Here is a 23,076-nt window from a genome sequence, read left to right as displayed (position 1 = left end):
GTCAAAGATCAGTAGTGATCAATACAAATTTTAAAACATCAGGTAATTAGATAAATGATTATATTAAATTACAGTCAAGCCGTTTGGTAAGAATGTAAAATACTGCATAATTACATTTAGCCATGCAATATCTGGCAGTAGCTAGAAAGGACAAAAATTATATGCAGAAGCTGGGGAATGCTAAATCCAGGCTCATAATACAAAGGAGCATGAAAATCATTGAAAACTAGACTATTTGTTTTAATCTGTCCTAGGAAGACAAGGATCAACAGTTCCTTCCAACAGGTTACTTGTTTGGCTATCTTTGTGCAGTCAACTGGTAATTTTGCCGGCAGACACATTAGTGACTGCTACACTCTCTAACCAGTGCAGTCTATGCTACGTTCATCACTGCTGTAGATATCCTTGCATTTTCAGTGTTGGAGTGTGAGTCCCCCCTCCTCCCAAAGGTGCTACTCAAGAACAGTAAGTGGAAGCAGTGCTATTGCTACCAAATCCTCCATTTACGTAAGTCACATGCAGGTTTAGTCTCCCACCTGCCTTTTCGGTTTCCAAATGCAGCCTTTAGGAGAACCTAAAGTTAGAAAAGTTAGAAAAGATTAAGAAAATAAACGCCAGCTACATTTCATTGCCTCTGACCATACTCATTAGTATCAAGACGGCTTATTCGTTTGACAACAGCACCTCACAAATAAATATTTGGCTGAAGCTCAGTAAAGAAATAAGTGATGTCACTTCAAGAGCTCACAGAGGCACCAAGTCTACCCTGATTGAAAACGCCCATAAGTGGCGAACTCAGCCCATAATTAGGGACTGTTTGTGGATTCTTACATCTTTGCATCTGGGACTAATGCTTGCTCTCAGGCAGTTGTCTTTGTTGAACTAGACTAGACGATGACCTTGCTTTGTTATTCATTCTTCCATTACCTAGATTACAGCAAAGCAGTATGAAACCTGCAGCTTTCCAGAATCTCTAACCCGCTACTCATCTTCTGAGAATCTGAGTCAATTCTAGACACATAAAATGCACTCTTCAGTCTCTATATTGCTTTTTCATAGAAGTCTGAAGATCTCAGATCTCAGTATACTGCAAACTCGAGCCAAACTAACTCAAAGCTGGAGGATGAAGAACGTGTGGTTATGGCCTGACAGAGTTGTTGGTCAGCCTTTATCAGGATAAAATCTGATTTCTGGAGGGACTGAGTTCTAACCTTCACTATCTAGAGCAATACACCTGCCTTCCTACTGATGTCAGATGCCTATTGGGGATCCTTTCTCAGAGGTCTTTGTGCTATGGATCAGGTACTGAGAAAAAAATAAACCTTTTCCTTGGCCCATCTGAATCCTTCTCACAGCAAGGCAATGAACTAATCTCTGCCATGCTGGTCTGTTCTGTGTTATTAAGTCTTTCTAAATCAGTGTAAAGTGTTCATGGTTTTCTTTTATGATTCTCTTAAGTTAGACTATGGCTATTCTTGCTTAATTCTAAACAAATCTCAGATATTTGCATCATCTTACTAGGTAACAGTAATAGAAACGTGTCATCAAACTCTCTGACAAATCTTAGATCTTTACGTCATATCTAACATTTTCATAAAGAATTTTCCCTCAAAGACATTCAGATATCCATCTTTGGTAGACTTCCAGATTTTGTATCCACACATGAAGATGCAAGTTATTCCTATTTTTCATCCTTAAAGGAATCTCCTAATGCTTCTTTTCATAATATTGTCAATTTGTAATTTTTGAATGCTCAATTTTGCAATACTAATGACCAGTTTTGGTATAACATGCAAAACAGAGCACTCTGCTGTTAGCACAGCTAGCATCAGTGGTATTATTCCTACTCTTTCTGAGTACAATGATGAATAGAAATAAGTCCCATGTATTAGATAATAGTTTCTTGGGATCCTGTTCAGGACAATTTTACATTTAATTGTTTCTTTTATCAAGCTTACAAGACATCCTGAATTTTTATGTAAGTCTTTCTAATATATTGGAAGAAATACAATAATGTTTTTAATAAGCGTGTAGTGAATGAAGGTGTGCAAATGAAATGAAGGTAGAAGAAGAAATTGAAGTAATCTTATGACTGTACTGTAAAAAAAAAGGACTTACTCTAAGTTCCTTGCTTTATCTTATTATATGGAGAAGAATTAATATATCAAATGTACTTATTGGTAGCTCATTTATAACTAAATGCTCATCAGCTATGGTCTATATGGTGGTCTTGAAAACTGTATTTTATATTCTTTTATGAACAATCTGTTCCATGCTCTCAAACCATAATTGACAAAAATGATGTTTCATCCATGATGTCTGCAACAAAAATAATATGGCTTCAGGCATCAACTAACAACATTATTTTCTGAGCACAGGGGAATCATTAATCTTGAGAGACAATCAACTGCTAAATCAATTATAAAAATATGGGCGCTTTCAGTTAGCTTTAATTGTTCATTATCACAGGAAACTCAAGCACTTGGTATAGCTGCCTAAGGCACCGGCTGAACAAACCTGTGATGAAGTTCCAACAGTTTGCATGTAAGTGAAGCTAAAATATTTGAGTAAATCTTACCCAGGAACAAAGTAACCGAGTATGGGTTGCCATCCCTATCATAGCTACACCAAACCTCTACTAGCCTCCTCCATTTATTAATTTCACTGAAATTTGAAGCACCAAGACATAGTCATAGGTCCTATTTGTAGCATTTACAGTAATGGTTTTCCATAGAGCTGCGTCACTTTATTCTTGTGGTCCACCTCCCTCGTCTAAGGAAAAATACACCAAAACTCAAAACCAAGCCAGAAATGTGAAGGAAGAAAGAATTATTATAGCTGATATGGATGGGGCATTAATAAGTCCCTGTGAAGTCCATGGACAACTTCAGACTGCTGTACAAGAAATTCTAGTTGCAAGCATTAGTGAATTATTTTTTCCAAGTATTACTGCAAATCACAATATTCCCTTTAGATTATCACTGACAGAATTTTAAAATATTTACATTATTTATCAGCTCCTGCATTTCCTCATCTAAACGTAAGCTGTAATCAATAAATCATCAATACCTCACTTCTTTATTCTTAGGGATCTAACTTATGCAGCTTTCCATTGTTTATATATATGTGGGTGTATGTATGTATGTAGTGCTCAGCTTTTCCAAATCTATCAGAAATAAACTTATTTCTAATCAACAAATGTGCACTTATCATTTGGGAGTTGTGACTACTTGTATATACTGAGTAATGAATTTAAATAACACAGGGTAAAACGGCAGTTGTTGTTTATGCATTCCAGCCCTGCAACCTTACAACTTTGAAAACGAAAGAACTAGGTCCGTTTCTTAGGCAATGATGTTATTTTATTGTGAATTGTGTGCTTGTCAGTCTCATCGTGTGTCATCTGTCTCGAGAATGCTCCAGATCTTAAACTGTTTTAATGTAGACAGAGAATAGAACAGAACAGAACTGAACTGAACCGAACCAGTATGAGTTAAATCTCTCTCAATTCTGGAGTGGTTTTAAAAGGATAGAATTGTGGAACATATTACTACCACAAAGTATCTTCCTCTCCCTGATTTTGTAAGCTTTGGAGTGATTAATGAGGAATGGTAAAACTTCATAAAAAACAGTGTCTTTGTTTTTCAGTAAAATGCTTCTTTCAGGAAAGGTGAGATGGTTAATGAAGCAACAGTAAATGTTGAAGATACAGCTTGGCATACTTTCCATCGTGGAAGTCATGTGGAGCTTGTAGTAGGCTTTACGCTGCTGTTCGGAATACAGCTATTCTTCACCCACAGAACTGAATGAAAGTTCAGTTTACTTAGTAATTTAACTAACTTTATTTCAAACCACAGGGAAAAAAAAATTCAAAACTTCTTACTATTACCCCCAAACTCAGCTTAAAAGTATCTTTTGATAAGAAAAACTAACCCATTAATCTGAATGACTATTATTACTGTTCTCAAAACTAAACCACTTAAAGAGCCTGAGAGTTCTTATCGAAAAGTTTAAAACTATCACACTTCAAATTAAATTTGAAGGTATTGCACATTGAGTTACCTTTTTTCCCCCCCATCATTTCTAATTACTAGTACATTTGCATGAAAATAGGTCTTTATTTCTTGAAAGCTCATCTGCTCCTGCTGCTTATTCCTTATTGAAGATGTCACATGCAAAGAGTTAGATCTCCAGGTGAGGTAGAAGCAAGAGCAGATGTGCTCAGAAGAAAGAAAGTTTTTTATGCAAATATTATTTTTAATAAAACAGAAAAGAAAAATAAATCAAAATACATGGTCTGAAAGCAAAATTCCAATATCTCTTCCAGGAGATACAAATGTCCCTCCATTTGAACTTTAAAATTAAATACAGAACATGGAAATACAATACGAAACCCTAGAGATTCACTAGATAACTGTTTACTCAAAAAAAAGCCATCTAATTTGACACTAAGTGCCCTCACTGTACAGTAATGACACAAGGCTCGGGTAGTCATTTAAGCCCTCAAAATATGACTTTTTCTATACAAGTTTCCAATTTTTTATGGTTCTTTCCGAAACAAATAGCTGATTTCTATCTGAAGAGAAGCACTCATATTCATATAAAAATCAATCAGTCAAATGTTTATGCCTTAGAGTGGAGAAACCACGAGCAGCCAATACTGAATGAACATTAGCTATAAACTACCTATTGACTCCTCCATGTGCTGACCCAGTTGAAATGCAGCAGTGCAACAGTTTGAGGGATTTTGGATCACCACATGTCCATCTTTTCAAAGAGAACTGAAAGCATTTAACACCATATTTAATATAAAAGATTAACTGGTCTTCAGATAGCTATTCCCAGCAAGGTAACAAATGCAGTGGTTATGCTTGACAGTCATTGCAACCGCCTGTCTGGGAAGTATCCTGAAGTTTATCATAGTCTGGGTACCAGCCTGGTGCCAGCAGTAAATAAGCTGTTATTTATCAGGTATTCCAAAACTGTACAGAAAAACTTGGATGTGTAAATAATGTTTTTGAATGACAAAATGGCATTAATGGTTTCTATGGCCAGACCACCAGCCCACGTAGGATAAACTAGAGGCAGTGCTGCCTCTCTGCTGAAAGGGGGCTCCACTTGATTTGGGAAAGAGAAGGAAAGCAAGGGAAAGCAAGGCAAGGCAAGGCAAGGCAAGACAGAGAGAGCTGGGTATGTGACATGAGTCCTACTAATAGAAATACTGCTCTGCCAAAGCTCAAGAAGGGGTATTTGACTTCATTTCTTCTGGTACAGAAAATACCACAGAGGCAGACGCAAGGCCCAGAGAGTATTTTACCTGCAGCCAGGAAAAACTGACAGTGCACTCACATGCTCGTATTCAAATCTGAAATACAAATGAATTGCTACTAATAAAAAACAAAGCACAGAGTCCCTTTTACATTGTTTTATCCTGTTTAAAAGACAAACATTTGCAGACTGCAAGCCTCAAATGGATAAAAGCTACCATGAGAACTTATAAGCCATCTGCTAGTTTCCTAATGAAGCCAGTAACTATTATTGTTTACAGTTGAACACCGGGGGTCATGTGTATTTGCTGTAATGAAAGAATCAATGCATCACTGCAGATGCTAAAAGAGAACTTTTTTTTTCCAGACGGCTAATTATAAATACAATAAAATAGCAAATTAAAAAAAATCTGTTCATCTCCATAGAGAAATAGTGCTTGGCACACCAAATACAAGATGCAGCACTGCTCTGTTTACTAGTAGTCTCCATTTGACACACTCAGCTTACAGAAACAGAATCACAAAAAAGTTACTCTTCAATACTTAACAAATAGCTGATTAGGGAGGAATGCTTAGCCCCTTAATTCTGTAATCTTTACAAACCTTCTACATTATTTAATTGTACAGCTAACCTGAATGTGATGGTGAAGATTAGCAGCTATATCTCTGTTGCTATTTCACTCTGTTTCTCTTGCTTGAAGAAGACACCATAACATATTAAAAACTTGGCTACGTTGAACTATTAAAAATGTCCAGATATTTCCTGGATTTTTTAAATGTTGGTTCAAGAGAAACTGATACACAGCAGTGATACAATCAATTTCTGGTTTACTAGTTCATGACTCTAACAAAAATACAGTTAGAAAAATACACAAAAACTTACACTGTAATATTTATTCCTAACTTTAAGCAAAACCAAAGAATGATAAATAATTAGTCCTTTGTACCTGATAGAATTCTTAAATTCACTGAAAACAAGTCATTCATTTTGAAATCTTGTTAATGGTCTTTATTTGCTGTAAAAAAAGGTATCTCAATTTCAGGACATTTCCTAAAGACTGTGAGTGAAGAAAGCCTACTTGCTTTGCTGAATCAAAATACTCTATGTTACTCTTTATTTTCCTTTGATACCACCAGGGCCATGGCACAGCCTTCTTGCAGTTCATACTCCCCTCATTCCACCTGCAGGGTATGCCTAAGTACAAATCTATCATGTGGGTAAGATGCCATATAACATAGTAGCTAGATGGCTTGCAGCAGACAGGAAGGCTGTATTATTGTAGGCAACAAATCAGTACACCCGTAGGAAAGAAATGGAACAAACAATGTTCCTGTTTCACAACAATAAATACTTGTAGCAGGTTGTACTCAAGGCAGAAATAAAGCAAGCTGTCAGCAGGATAGCTTCTTTTGATTTTGCCTTCATATTGTGGTGATGGCCAGAGAGAGCTAAGACCAGGTAGACCAGCATGTGCACAGTTCATTAGTGAGGTCAGGGAGCCCAGAGGAGCATCTCTGGGAAGAGAGAAGTCTAACTACTCTGCTGCACGCTGCCACTGAGGCTTCTGTGCATCACCCATTCCCTGTTCCCAGACTCAAATGCCTGCTTTGTTGGATGTGACTGGCCATGAGCGGCGCAGAGGTCAGGAGCACCACTGCAATCTTTTGCTGTGGCCGCCTCCTTGTCGGATGGCCACAAGTCTGTGGCCATCATGCATAGACAAATCTGCTGTGTGAACTGTGGACACCACATGTTCCTGAGGTATGCATGTACCACAGGTGAGTGGCCTGAAGCCCTGGGTAGAGAGAGGAGAGACCTGCTTAGCATCCAAAGCTTTGCTTTACTTTGGCAGACCTGGCTGGACACCTCCAGAGAAAATCAGTAAAAGAGCCAAGTGATTGTAATACAGAAGAGGATGAGGAGGATAATTTAGCTTTAGTTCCTACTCTGACAACATTTCCATCTTTGTGGACTTCAGTGAATAACTTAATTTATATGTCCTAATTCTGTTTCTTAAAACATCTGTGTATTGTGTTCCCATGGTAAGGTTTTGGTAGCAATGGGGCTGCAGGGGTGGCTTCTGTGAGAAGCTGCTAGAAGCTTTCCCCATGTCTGATAGAGCAAATACTAGTCAGCTCCATGACAAACTCATTGCTAGCCAAGGCTGAGCCATCAGTGATGGTGGTAGCATCTCTGCAATAATATACTTAAGAAGCAGGGGAAAAACTGTGCAGCTGCAGTCAGAAAAGAGATGAGTGAGAATACATGAGAGAAACAACTCTGCAGACAGCAAGGGCAGTGAAGAAGAAGGAGGAAGTGCTCCGGGTGTGGAAGCAGAGATTCCCCTATGGCGAGGACCACGGTGAGGCAGGCTGTCCCTCTGCAGCCCTTGAAGGTCCATGGTGGAACACACACCCACCTGCAGCCCATGGAGGACCCCATGCTGGAGCAGTTTGCTGGCAGGACTCGTGACCCCACAGGGGACCCACACTGGAGTATGAAAAGAGGGTTAGGAGTCCTTCCCCTGAGCAGGAAGTAGCAGCAGAAACAACATAGGATGAACTGACCACAAGCCCTGTTCCCCACCCCTCTGTGCCACTTGGAGAGAGGAAGTAGAGAAAATTGGGAGGAGTAGGGAGGAAGATGTTTTAAGGTTCAGTTTTATTTCTCATTACCCTACTCTGATTTGATTGGTAATTTAAATTAACTTTCCCCAAGCCAAGTCCTTTTTACCTGTGATGGTAATTGGTGAATGATCCCTCCTTGTCCTTTTCTCAACCAACAGGCCCTTCGTTGTATTTTCTTTCCTTTGTCCTTGAAGTGGAGTGATGGAGTGGCTTTGGTCGGCACTTGGTGTCCAGCCAGGGTCACCCCACCACAGCCTGAGGTAATACTTTCTTCCATAAACCATACGGAAACGTGTACGAATATACTTGCTTCCCCAAATTACAAGAGAGTTGTAAGAGTTAATTAGTTAATGTTTGCAAAGTGCTTTGAAGGCAGAAAGCACTCTATAAATGCTAATTATTAAATCAAAGGTTTATCTGACTTTATTACTAAAGCACTAATAAAATAAGTTACATAGCTGTTGCAGGTTGGAAACGGCATTTTTACTGTCTAAAAGATATAAAGGTTTTAATTAGCAAATGTTTTGAAAGCACTTTGCTGAGGAAAAAAATGCTAACTGTTAATAAAGTTTTTCCCTAATGAAAATGGCTACAAAATATGAACTTCTGGATGCTCCTGTAACTTCTGCATATACTATCTAAAGTTTTGTCCCATGACAACAATATTTTTATTTGAGGCACAATTTTTGTAATATTGATGAAAAAAATCGTAGTTATGTTTGTCAAATAAATGTTCAGAGGAAGCAAGAGATTAAAGGCATCATTCTTAGCAGAGAATAGCAAAACCTAATGTATTGTCAAATTATACATATATACACATACCATTATTTTTGCTATTTAACTTAAAGTTGTATTTTGCTAAGCTTCCAAGCTTCAGCTAATTTACAAAGTTCAGCTCTTCCAAATGCTCTGCTGCACCTGTATATATGTGACCCATTATCTAAATATTATTTTAAAATCTAAGCATGCAAACAGATTTGAATCTTTTATGCATAGGTAGTGAGAAAGACCAAATTCTAAAAGTGCCTCAAGCCTTCTGAAACACTGTGGATCTTTAGGTTCACATGGTTTCATCCTGCCAGGAGAAACCTCTGGTTCACCTATTTATTACACTAATTTCCCCTCCGCATCTAATAATATAAACCTGGATATAATAATATGAACATGTTAGGTTTTAATATTCGTATTATAATTAATACTTTAACATAATTCATTCTGATTCCTCCCCTTCCTACATATGTTTTAGACACAAACTTGCTTTCAGAGCCTTACAGAGTCATATTATTATGAACTTAAAATTATCAGATGGAAATTATTATTTGTCTAGGGCTAGGGGTTTGAAAAGAAGTTTGAAAGTAGATCTTGTTATGCTAAATACCCGTTGAAATGTCTGCCTGTGGCTGTAGAAAACATGAAACCTTGAGCAATAGACTCATAGAATCACTAGGTTGGAAAAGACCTCTTGGATCATCAAGTCCAACCATTACCATCTGCCACTAAACTACGTCCCTCAGCACCTCATCTACTCATCCTTTAAATACCTGCAGGGATGGTGATTCCACCCCCTCCCCGGGCAGCCTCTGCCAGTGCCCCATGATCCTTTCTGTGACAGATTTTATTCTGATATCCAGCCTGAACCTCCCTTGGTGGAGTTTGAGGCCATTCCCCCTTGTCCTGTCCCCTGTCACCTGTGAGAAGAGGCCAGCTCCCTCCTCTCTACAACCTCCTTTCAGGCAGTTGTAGAGAGCAATAAGGTCTGCCCTCAGCCTCCTCTTCTCCAGGCTAACAACTCCAGTTCCCTCAGCTGCTCCTCGTAAGACTTGTTCTCCAGCCCCTTCACCAGGTTCATTGATCTTCTCTGGAGATGCTCCAGGACCTCAACATCCTTTTTGTAGCGAGAGGCCCAAAATTGAAGAGTCCTATTAATCTGCTTTGCTGAGAGGAGAGAGGCATGCCTCCTCCCTATTTAAAACTGTGCTGATGGCAGCAGGATGTTGATGCGATCAGTCAGTCCAATCAGCGAAGCAATGCGGCCCGGCTGCTGAGGCAGAAGCTGTCCATTTCCATAGTCCAGGAGGCAAAATATCTTGTGCAGTCCCTGGTGCTCCTAGCAGGAAGGTGAGGTCCAGGTGTTGCTCCTACAGAAACCAAAGGGTCTGCGGCTTTCCAATGTCACTGACCAAGTGGCTCAGAAAGGTCCCTCTCAAACAGCCCTGGGGGAGGTGGTAGTATGTGTTCATTAATTTGAGCCATAAATTGAAATCTTATATGGCAGGAAAATGTCCAGAAGATGACAGACACACCAAGAGGTTATGTCCATTTCTGTGCTCTGACTATCGCTCTTCCAGGCAGGATGGGAGGGTCGCAGCAGCAGGAGCGATAAACCTTTATCACTGCATCAATTTGTCAAGCTGCCCCTAAAGGAAGGTGACTGAGATTTTTTGGTAAGGTGGCAGGGTTCAGGGCTGGAAATAGGAAGGGCCATCAAGGAATAGATGTGAAATGAAAAGTGTTCAGAGACTTGTTAAAATGTCAGATGTGTCCTTAGCAGAAGAAACTTAAAATTACTGAATTGCTCTAAGCCCAAGGGCTTTTGAGTGTGTTTTCTTGGTTTGCAAATTTACCTTATAAAAACATAATTACTGCATCTTTACAAAACTATTCCAGACTAGCCAAAAAGCTAGTCCAATTATTTTGTAGTTAGTCTAAAGTTACACATTGTGAAATAAAGTACCAGTGACATAAAACAAGAGCAGTAGTGCTGAAGTAAGGTCTTGAATGATATTTTTGTTGTTATCAAAAGTATTAGCTCTTATTTTTTTAAAAAATATAGGAAATTGTGTGGTCTTCGGGAGGAACTCTATACATTTTAAGATAAAGAGATGGTATTAAATTACACTAAAAATGGTGACAAAAGAAAAATAATCCCTTTTTTATTTATAATGCTACATTAGTTAAATCAAAATGGACTCTGGTAAAAGTACACACAAATCCTTGTTTAGAAACTTTTAAATTCAATGACAACTTCCACAAACTATTTTTGATGGCATCAGAGCTGAAAAAGACAGGTCTACCTTCAGTCCTGTTTTTTGACTTTGTGTAGTTTAGCTTTTCACCTTCTGATGTCACCAGTGGTATTGGTTCGTTCATGGATGGTAACAATGGAATTAGAAATAATGCAGAAAAAACCAGACATGCTCAAGAAATACTTTTGTCTTGTAGATGGAGAAAAGGCACGTTAAGTCCTAATAAACAATGATGATAAAATACTTCCTGAGCTGATAGTAAATTACGGAAAAACAGGTGTGATGGCACTGGGAAAGGCATTAGAGTTTTGGACTATGATGGCCAAAAGTAAATAATATGGGTTTCAATAGGCAAAATACGAAATTATGTATCTGGGAATGAGAATGCAGGTCATCTTTAGAGGACAGTGGCCTTAGTCCTGGGAATCCCTGTTACAGAGGAAGAGCTTAGGACATGGTAGCAATCCTTGGACTTAAGTACCAATAAGATGCTGTGGCATAAGAAGTTAGTCAAATCTACAGCCAAAAAAATGTGGAAATTATAGTAGAAGTGGATAGATGCCATGTATCCCTATATTTAGCATTAGCGTGACTATTGCTGGGGAGTTATTTCTGAAATTCAAAATGAAGAAAGATCTCCTTTAATTAGAGTGGAATCAGAGAAGAGAAATTAAAACTATTAAGGGACTGAAAAGTGAACTTTACAGTGAGAACTTAACAAAGAGGAGACTAAGAAGTGATTTGATCATATCATGTACATTTGCAAAATAGAAATAGCCCTTTCCCTTGTGCAAGATGAGATTTAATCACATCTCATAAAATATAAGAATAAAGAATTCTGACATGGAATTGTTTACCTCTTTTCTACACCTATGCTTAATTCTGCTATGCATAGAGACTAAAATGAAAACCCAATAGTTTAAGAGGACGCAAAAATCACCTGCTTGCCTTGTTTAAAATAAAAATTCAACAGTTATTAACATTCATCTCTTTGAGTTGCCTGCAATCATTTGAAGGCAACGCTAAAGATTATTTTTTCTATTTGGTTTGGTATTCCATTATCCTTCCTTACTTTAGCAATGTAATTTTCTTCCTACCTGCTACGTGTTTGCTTTCAAGAAAGCCTGCTCCTGTGACTTGTCCTAGAACAATTGGCTCATACAGGTACACAGATTAAAAATATTAATAAGCCTAGCTACACTTTTAGACACTCTTACACCTCAGAAATCATGTGTAACAGTCCATGTAGATTATCTCCCAGTGTTGGCCAGAGAAAGCAAGGCTTTGCAGAGGTTAAGAAGCCCTGTCATGCCCTGGAATTGACAGTGCTTACCCTATACCTAGCTAGATGGCATTTAGCATAGGGGGTCATGTCAAGGGCTTAAATCATTGGACTAACCAGGCTTCACTTTGTGCTGCAAAAATATCAACTGTCAGGTAAAGCAGCAGAGAAAACTCAGTTTTGACATGCTCATTACGGGTTGTCTTTCATCCATCATTGTTTGGCTTTGGGTTTTTTCGCTATATCTTAGTTTTCTGCAGGTCCTTCAGTTCAGTATTTGACATTGTTTCAAAAAATATTACATGACAAGACATCATAATTATTCTGTCATGATGATCTGGTATATTTGAATATATGAATCCTTTGTAAATAAAGTAAAGGGATATGAAAGAGAATTTTAGCTCTGCAGTCTGGTTTAAGGCCTTTGATTTTACTTTGATTTGGAAATATCATGGTTCACTGCAAGCTCACCAGAGTGAGTTTAATGGATTAGAATATATTATTAAAATGAGATTGCTGGAGAAGTGTATTTCACAGATGTGAAATACTGAGGAGAGCGATTAAACAAAATGACTGGCAAGAGCCTCCACTGCATCAAAAGGCAGCGTACACTACTTTGTTTTTCTTGCCTTCTAAGATAAAGGGCAGGAGTAGTATTACATGCTCACTACAGCAGACAAGTTTTCTCTGTTTTTAGCTTTTCTTCATTTACGTTGATATATCAAAAAAGGTCTCTTAAAATTATATCCAGAAAAGTATTAATCTTTCACGTGGCAATATGGACACAAAGTGTGCATATATGTGCTTTTGAGATTTTTTTTTTTATGTTCTTTTTGACATCTTCTGAAACATGATTTCCTTCAAGGATTTATTCGATTCAATAAAACCTCTTTTCATAAATAACTCCTCACCTTCTTGTCCCCTGCCTCAGTGTACTTCTTTGCCTCCTCTTATTAAATCAAAACAAAAGCTTGTGCTAGTTTGCTCATGATCTATGAAAACCACCTAAAACTCTAAAAAATATTTATTTAATTTATCAGATCTTTGCTTTCCCTTAACAGCATCTTGGCTCCTGTAATTTGTGATGTGTAGCTTGAGAATGACTCTTTGGCAGCAGCTAATGTAGAAGGCACATTGATTCGAAAGATGATGGTGACTCTTAAACCTGCAGTTGCTTTTTCTTCCTCCAGCTCTCACTGGATGGAGCTGCTGGTGTGACTATCGGTGCTGTTTTGAGGCCACTGAAGGATGTGCAGCATATTCACCTCCACTTGGAGCCCCTCCTGAGCAGAATCCGGGAGCAAGCATTTCCATTTTGGTTTGGACCCTGTTTTTCTGTCTCACAAGAGTGGGATGGTTTGAGTAGCAATCCCAACCACTGACTATAACAACAGTTGTTACTGTTGGCAGCACGGTCCTTTGATGGCTGTTCACAACAAGTATTGAGGTGACTAGAGACACTGCCACGACTATTCCAGGGAGTAGGGATGCAGGATGCTCTGTAGATGGGAGCTGCACAGTTGATATTGGTATGACGGCACACACTGGGGAGCACACTGTGGAGATAAACTGGCAGCATGGAGTAAGCCAGGCCTATTAGCATTAGCTCCGCTGCAGCCCTGGCCCTGGTAGATCAGAGCTGATAGCTGCAGAGCAACAGGAGTGTCAGACAGACAGGTATAAGAAGAAAGGAGGTGGAAAGGGGAAGGCAATAAAAAGAACAGGAGCTAGCACCTGCCATGGAAAAAGGTGACACTACCTTTCCTGCTCCCACTCCATCAGTGATATATCAAAAATTAGCATGAATGGTGGTTTAAGTATATGGAGTAAAACTAGACTGAAGCTGTAGACCAACCAACCCTTGTTTCACTACATTTTGAAGATACACTGTGCTTTAATTCCTCAGGCTGAAAAGCCTAATTCTGCAATCTGAAAAAAGAAAGCCCAAAATAATTGTTTCTGGGTTCCTGGAGCGACAAGCAGGCTGCTGCATAAGAGTGTCGTCCCTCATTCATATATGTTATGATGGGGAAAGAAGGTATCAATGGTTAAGCAATCAGACAGTTTTTGAGCTAGCATTTGAAAACATCATTTTTCTTCCTTATATAAAAGAATCCTTTTATTTGTTTCTGTTGCTGAAGGTGGCATATTGAGTTGTACAAACATGCATTAATGCTTCCATAGAAAAACCAAGGTCTTTTGTGAGTTATGATGTCCACGATCCTACCAAAGGCTGCAGAGACTGCAGTCCTGAGGAAGTTTCTCTCTTGTTCTGATTGTCTAGCAAGGCAAAAGGGAAAGCAGCACTGATTCTAAATACCCAGCTGCTCATTTGCAGGGGCAGTTCAAGAAGCCATTTTGCAGTGTAGTAGTTTCTTTGTTTTGGTATGTTTGAGTTATGCGGCATGGTGGTGTGATTTTTAAAGATGTGCAGAAATGGGCAAACAGGATTCTCATAAAGTTCAACAAAGAATAATGCAATGTCCTGCACCTGGGGAGGAATAAACTCACGCATGAGCACACACTCCAGGCCAACTGGCTGGAAAGCAACTTTGTAGAAAAAGACCTGGAGGTCCTTGCGGACAAAAAGTTGACCATGAGCCAGCGAAGTGCCCTTGCAGCAAAGGCAGCCAGCAGCATCCTGGATTAGTAGTGTTGCCAAGGTGATCCTTGGTGATCGAGGGAGGTGAATCTTGCCCTCTACTCAGCTCTGGTGAGGCCACACCGGGCATGTTGAGCCCAGTTCTGCGCTTCCCCCATGAAACAGACATGGACATGACATACTGCAGATAGTCCAGAAAAGGGCCACAAGGATGGTTAAAAGACTGAAGCACCTCATGTATAAGGAGAGGCTGAGAGAGCTGGGACTGTTCAGCTTGGAGAAGAGAAGGTTCAGGGGTATCTCATCAATGTATATAAATGCAAAGAAGATGTAGCCAGGCTATTTTCAGTTGTGTACGGTGACAGGACCAGAGGCAATAGGCACAAAATGAAACAGGGAAGTTCTTTCTGAACATTAGGAAACACTTCTCTCCTGTGAGGACAACAAAGATACAGGCAGTTTTCCCTGACAGACTGTGGAATCTCCATCCTTGGAGATACTAAATAACCCAGCACATGGGCCTGGGCAGCTGTCTCCAAGTGGCCCTGCTTAATCAGCAGTGTTGAATAACATGACCTCCAGAGTTCCCTCTCAATCTCAACCATCCTGTGATTCTGTGACTCCTTTGGTATAAGTATCAATTATATATTCTTTAGCTTTACAAAACGAATGCCTTTACAGAACAGATGATTAGCAGCAACAGCTCTGACATTTAATAGTTCAACGATTATGTTTCCATACTTAAATTTTGCAGACTCTGCCTAGCTTCAAATTATTTTCTTTGAATTATTGTTCAGCGTAACCTTTTTATGCTGTTGGAGGTCACTTCTTTATTAGTGTATTGCATTAGTGGATAAGGGAAAAGCAACCGACATCACTTACCTTAACTTAGCCAAAGCATTTGACACTGTCCCACACAACTTCCTTGTCTGTAAATTGGAGAGACACAGATTTCATGGATGGACCACTCAATGGATAAGGAATTGGCTGGATGGTTGCACTCAAAGACTTGTGCTTAACAGCTCAGTGTCCAAATGGAGACCAGCAATAAGTGATGTTCCTCAGGGGTTAGTATTGCGATTGACACTGTTTAACTCTTTGCTGGTGACATGGACAGCAGGACTGAGGGCACCCTCATCAGGTTCGCTAACACCACCAAGCTGTGTGGTGCAGTCAACACACTAGAGGGAAGGGATGCCACACAGAGGGACATTGACAGGCTAGACAGGTGGGCCTGTGTGAACATCATGAAATTCAACAAGCCCAAGTGCAAGGTCCTGCACCTGGGTCAGGACCATCCCAAGCACAAATACAGGCTGGGCAGAGCATAGATTGAGAGCAGCCCTGAAGAGAAGGACTTGGGGCTATTGGTGGATGAAAAGCTGGATGTGCACTGACAAAGTGCACTTGCAGCCCAGAAGGCCAACAGTATCCTGGGCTGCAACAAATGAAGCGTGACCAGCAGGTCAAGGCAGGTGATTCTCCCCCTCTACTCTACTCTTGTGAGACCACCACCTGGAGTACTGCATCCAGCTCTGGAGGCCTCAATACAGGAAAGACATGGACCTGTTGGGGCAGGTCCAAAGGAAGGCCACAGAAACGATCAGAGGAATGGAACACCTCTCCTGTGAAGACAGGCTGAGAGAGTTGGGGTTGTTTAGCCTGGAGAAGAGAAGGCTCCAGGGAGACGTTATGGCAGCCTTCCAGGACCTAAAGGGGACCTACAAGAAAACTGGAGAGGTACCTTTTTCAAGGGCATGAAGTAATAGGACAAAGAGTAATGGCTTTAAAATGAAAAGAAGGTAGATTTAGATGGTGTATAAGGAAGAAATTTTTTTACTGTGAGGGTGGTGAGGCACTGGAACAGGTTGCCCAGAGAAGGTGTGGATGCCCCATTCTTGGAGGTGTTCAAGACCAGGTTGGATGAGGCTCTGAGCGGCCTGACCTAGTGGAATATGTCCCTGCCCATGGCAGGGGGGTTAGAACTGGGTGATCTTTGAGATCCCTTCCAACCCAAACCATTCTACGATTTTATGATTATAAACACATAAGTACGCTAACTACAATTTAAGCTTTTTCTGTGTTTCCATACCAAGAAATTCAAAGGAAAGAGCCACTGAAATTTTGTCACATGCCTCTCATGTGGACATAGGCTTTCAGAGCATATGTTGGACCATATGGAACTGATAGCTTTTATACACCACATTTTACCTGGGAATGTGATACTGAATAAAAGGATTTTTTGGTATGAATTATAATCTTCTCCTCATGATAAGAAAGCTCACCCCAAGCATTTCTGGACCACATATTGAAATAATAAAAATTACACAATGCGGTTCAACTGATTCAGATCAGAAGCTTAAAGCATCCTATGTTCTAATCCCTAGCCCATTTCATTTAGGTATTTTTTATTCCACCAAGTCACTTAACACATATTTTTTTTATGTCCACTGCAAAGTGGACATAATAATATCATGCTGTGTTCCTTAATTTGTTTCAGTCCTCCAAAAAGTGCACACATTGGGATTCTGGGTTTTGAATAATCAGACTAGAGTGAAAATCACCATAGGATGATTCATACAGTTCAGCAACATCTCTAGCAGTTTAGCAGTAATAAATCTTGGTATTGATGTATCAGTCCCATTTTTTTGCTATAAATTTGCACAGATTCAGATTTTATTTTCACAGCATAGTTTTTCGCCTCACTAAGCAAAAGACATGACTGAGGTTCTTTTGTTGTTGGCCAGGACAGACGTAAAAGTACTTTACATTCATGCAAAAAACTGTACTTTTTGAGGGGAAAGATGAAAAGTGGGTGAAAAAGAGAAGCAGCTTTTTTTTTCCCTTCATATTATATTTTGGGAGGTTCATACCTGTTTTGTGTTTCAAATAAGATTTTTTCATTCATTAGAAGAAAGGTTCCCTAAGCCTCTCCATCAATCAGAAGACATATTTTTTGTAATGCAGCTTTTAAGTTCTCAGCCAACTAGTCCAGTCCTCCTCTTTTACTGCACTGTGTTTCTGAAAGAACGTGGGTGATACAGAAAAGAAACACACTTCAAGATGTTGTGAATATATTCCTTTTTGTATTTCGCCCATTTCTCCCCTGAGATGAAACATGGCAGATGTACTTTAACTCCTTTCTTCTGGCCGAGGAGGGAACACTTACTTCTTGCACCAGTAGAGTGGGACTGATAAAAGCATGAGCTCTGTAAACATGTGCGCTTGTATACTACTTGATGGGGTATCTTAAATACTTGAAGAAATTAATTGCTGTTCTCCACCAAAGGAGCTGTTATTGAGAAACTCCTTCATTCCTCCTCCCTGCCGATGAGCAGAAAACCTCTGTTTCTGGCCTGCTTCTGTCTTACATGCAGCCAAATGAGAAGACCAGACTCTTGGGAACCTTCTTGGCTGACCAGGTGTGCTTTTGCAGATCTCCAAAGCCATTACACAGCAGTGAAGAGACACCGAAATTCCATAGATATGATGAAACATAGGAAAGTTAAATGTGTGTGTACAAGTATCTGGGACACATTAAAAAAATACAGTGATACTGTTTCTATGGAAGATGTAACATCAAACAAACATACCAAGACTGCATGAAGAAATTTTGAGACTATGCCTCAAAGACTAATTTGGACCTCATTACCCTAGGGTTTTCAGAACAAAAAAAACTCTCCTTCTTCTTTTTTCTTTGTTCAAAAAAATACCAGAAGTATGAATCTGAGTTAACAAACTGAATGCTAAGTTAGTTTAATGAGTGGTTTGCCTTAAGTTTGAGATGATTTTACCATGAAAACATTACTCATATATCTGTAGTTAGGTTTGAGGCAAAGCTCCTAACAACATCATTTCCATCCCACCTAGCCTGAACTTTTACTCAGACGAACAATCAGAACAAATTGTTCTGTGTACTTATTTTCAGATTTGCAGGATTAAAATTATGTCTGCAAGGACCCAAGAATATGTAATTGCTCATTACTTTCTCCTATGCATGCCTGAAAGCAAAAGTGAGGCAAAAATTCTGAAACAAAAGCTAGTATATATTTGAAACAGAACCTGCTATAGTGTTTTTCACTGATGCTCTGGGAAGTCTTTGTAGGACATCAAGCTGTCCTACTGAATATCAGTGGAAAGAGCGGACTTTGGAGTAAAGAGAAAACCTGAATGAGCATAAAAATTATCAAAGCTGTTCTCTAGCTACATTGCTTCTGCAAAGCTTCATCGTAAATTCAACCAGAAACAATATTTTTCAAAGATCTTTTGCTCTCAAATGCATATACACATCACAAGCTGACAGGAGCATAAGCAGCACTCCTCCTCCTTTCCTTCCTCATGTCCATACGCTGTTTTTCTTTACAGGACTTTGTAAACCCCTTTCAAACTATAAATCTTGCAGCATAAAGGAGTCATATTTTTGGTGTTTTCTTCTTTTTTTTTTTAAACATTGCTGTTAGATAAAATTCACTGTTGTTAAATAAATAAATATTTATAACGCTGAAAATACTGACAACTTTTTAGAGTTCCACAGGAGCTGTAAGTGAGGAAGGGAGAACTTGTCGACATTTGGGCACACACTGTGTTTAAGCGTCTAAATAAATCCAACATAATCAATATATATTTTCAAACATTTTTGTCAGATGTTTTTAGACATTAATTCTGTCACCATGCTTCATAACTGACTCTGCACTCAAATTCTGTTTGAAAGCAATGGGGGCTGAACTATGTAGATTTTCAGAGAGACAGCTGTGGCTCTTGATTCAGAGCCATTTGTGCATAGTACAAGTTAGAGTTGTAACAGCTGTAAGTTTCTTCAGGGACCTCACTCTAGTGGATCATGAAGTTAAGGGAGTCTCTTGCTATGCACGGAAAGGTACAAACATGCCTTTTTTTGATCATACTCAGTCCCAAGAACAGACCTGCTGTGAAAGAAGAAGCAAGCAGAGGGTATCAGGAGATTAACTACACTAGTACAGACTGGAGTATGCTTTTGTTGCGTGATGGGACACAACCATTTGCCTTTGCAGACTCCCCTTCTTGATTCAGCCACTTCCACACTTGTGTTCCAGATTTTTGCAAAGACATTTTTCCTCTTAGCTGATAACAGTAGGTAGAAAGGGCATAAAATAGTTATTATTCTAATCCCTTTTAATTCAATCCTTTACCTATGTATTACTTACAACGTGAACTTCTCCAGACTGGTTAAACATGCATATGCAAATCAAAAGAGAGGAACAATTACCTACTTTTTATTAAGCATATTTTGTTATTTATCATACTTACTGATAAATACTTAAGTCATGCCATAGCTACATTGTTCCGTGCTTTTGGACAATTTCATAAGCATCCTTCTGTGTTCTGAATAAAGCATGCTTACATCTTCTGAACTATGCTGTCTTATGCAATTAGAGGAAACAATCTGTGGTATGCTGTCAGCTGACAATGTCAGCACAAAATGCTGGGCAGGTTATCAGTTGTGATGTAGGAGGTACAGTTGCAAAACTACTTTTATTTAGAATTTATAGCATGTTTTAGGATAAAAAGGATCATTATGAACATCTGTTCTGCATTCCCATATTAGACATCAAAAAAAACATTAAAGAACAGCAGAAGAAATTATTTTCTACCAGGACGAACTGCAAAAAAAGAAAAAGAAAGAGAGGATAATTGGACTCTGTTTCACACAACAATAGCAGTCCTTCAAAATCCTCAATGTTCTCACTGATAATACTAAAGGTCTGGCTTCTAATAACACAAATATTACCCACTTTTTGTCAGTCTGACTTCAAATATTGTTATTTCTAAGCAGTCCAAAGCCAGCATTCTGGGCTGTAGACTCTAACTATGAATACAAACACAATGAAGTACTCAAACAATGGAAAACGAAGGGAGAAAGGGGAGAACCAAACACTTAACCCCATGCAACAGTTTATATTTTAAAGCATAAGGACATCTGTATATGGACACACAAGCATATACATAGAAACTACACAATTAGCCAATGATCTTAGTATATTTATTTCCAAAAATTAAGAACTGCAATTTTGATCTATTTCTGCAAATAAAAAATTGATGCTTTCTGATGAGAAGTTTTGCCCTGGTAAAGATGGTTATAAAACAGATCTACAGCCATAATTGTCTTGATCTCATCTGACCAATAAGCAAAGATGCGATTCCAGCTGCCTTGGCGGTGGCATAAAATAGGTATTGGGTATTACCTCAGGTGCCGTAACTAACTTCAGAGGAAGTATTGACATAAATGAGGTTGCAGTTTTGCCTTGGTATTTCAGATTTCCTAATCTTGTGCTTTCTTTTGTGTGGATTATTTAAAGAGTAGGAGTATATGAGTGCTGCTATATAATGGGCCTTTTTCAGGATGAAAAAGGCTGAATCATTATAAAAGCTTCCTGTTAATGCCAAAGATAAGTAACTGGCAGCTAGTTTTAGAAAGAAAAGTAGTATACCCTTCTATAGCTTTTAATCAACTTACATAGCAAAATGACTTATTGATAACTCAAACTGAACTTTAAAAAGGAAAACGAAATCCCATTTATCCCGTCCCACAAATGCCACATGTTCTTTCTCACTGTAGGATGTCACCTATAAGCAAGTTTTTAAAATAAGAGTAGACTATTTAAAAGGATATAAATATAAATGGATAGCAAAAGTGGTTTTTTTACAGTGATGGAAAATAAAACTGGACTTTATAAACCAACCAGCTCATTGAAACTTAATATTCTCAATGAAAATAGATGAGTCTGTCACTTTAATAGGTAATGATCCTCTTGCTTTCCCTTAGCAACTGAATTCTTAAGGCTATCCAGAAGTTAGTACCGCTCATTTTCTTCTCCAATGTTTACCACCAGGGCCTTACTTCATGTATGTAGTTTCACTGCACATTACATTACTACAACAGATGTAAAATAAAATCTTCAAGATAGCCTGGAGCTCAACGCACCAGCCATTTGCAGAGATACTGTTGCAGAGTAAAATAAGTGGAATGGCTAAAATAATAAAGGTCATAGATGTACCGGATTTGTAATTAGCTAAATTAAAATCATAACTTGCTGATACTTTTTTCTGTTTAGGAGCAGATCCAACAACGGGACTTAGGCACTTGTAAATCAGTTACTGCAATGCCTGTCAGCTATGTGGCCTCTGAAGTAGAATCAAAAAATTTGTTACTGAACAAATTCAATATTTAAGAAGTGTAAATTGTCTCAGTAGAATAATTCATAGAGCTGAATGCTAGAGATAGTTATAATGGAGCAGATAACCGGATTTAGAAAAAAAAAAAAAAAGAAGAAAGAAGAAAAGAAAAAGGACAGCTCTGGGTCTCAGACTTCCCCTCCCAATAACACTTTGTTACTTTAAACCAGTAACTCAAAGTAAAAAGAAATAAAACATTCTAAGAAGCGGGGACTAAAACTTCAGTTACCTCGGAGTCTTGGCTGCCAAACTAAGGAGTCAGATTCCCCCATGGGTGCTCTGTTTCTAGTGCCAAATCTTGGGAATCAGATACACATGCAAATTAATAGAGCTCATTAAGTTACCTTCTATCACCCGAACTATGGTAATCACCTTGGAGTACTCTTCTACTGTGGCAAAAGTAAGACAACCACACAGTAATTCACACCTGGTTTCCATACCTAATGCGACTCAGCTGCCTGTTTATGTGCCAGGACAGGTGGGGCACAACCGGGGGGGGGGGGGGTGTGTCCCTACTCTCCACTGGTGCTTCTGTTCAAAAAGGAAAAACAGCTATGAGTTTAGGTACTTTCAGGGTTAGAGAAGGGTTCCCTCTTTTATTTAAATTTTGAACTCAGGTATTTAAAATGTCAAGTTCCTTCCTAGGAGCCCTTGAGACTTGCTGGAGTTTAGCAAGAGTTCAGGAGGACACGGAGCAAGGTTAGCGGGACATGACCTCATCTCGCACAAGGGCAAAAGACTAGTTCTAGTTTGCAAACGTAAATAATATCATCAAATCGCTTCCTAGGCTCCTCTTTGGTAAGTTCTCACTGTAAAGCTCACTTTTCAGTCCTTCAATAATTTTAACTTTTCTTCTCTGTTCACAAAGGCTTGCAGTGATAGGACGAGGGGGAACAGGTATAAACTGGAGAGGGGCAGATTTAGACTAAACATAAGGAAGAATTTCTTCACCATGAGAGTGGTGAGGCACTGGCACAGGTTGGTCAGGGAAGCTGTGGCTGCCCCATCTCTGGAGGTGTTCAAGGCCAGGTTGGATGGGCCTTGGGCAGCCTGGTCTGG

At 39.1% G+C, this 23,076-nt stretch overlaps 1 protein-coding gene across 3 annotated transcripts in view; it reads right to left on the bottom strand.

Annotated features, from left to right (window-relative positions):
* Positions 1-23,076, bottom strand: part of DCTD (dCMP deaminase) — a 63,910-nt gene that overhangs the window by 39,723 nt on the left and 1,111 nt on the right. The window lies entirely within an intron of this gene.

The sequence above is a fragment of the Cuculus canorus genome, chromosome 4 (assembly GCF_017976375.1).
Source record: "Cuculus canorus isolate bCucCan1 chromosome 4, bCucCan1.pri, whole genome shotgun sequence".
In the NCBI taxonomy this organism is placed as follows: Eukaryota; Metazoa; Chordata; class Aves; order Cuculiformes; family Cuculidae; genus Cuculus; species Cuculus canorus.
Note: the sequence above shows the minus strand (reverse complement) of the source record. Positions and strands in the feature narration are given on the sequence as shown.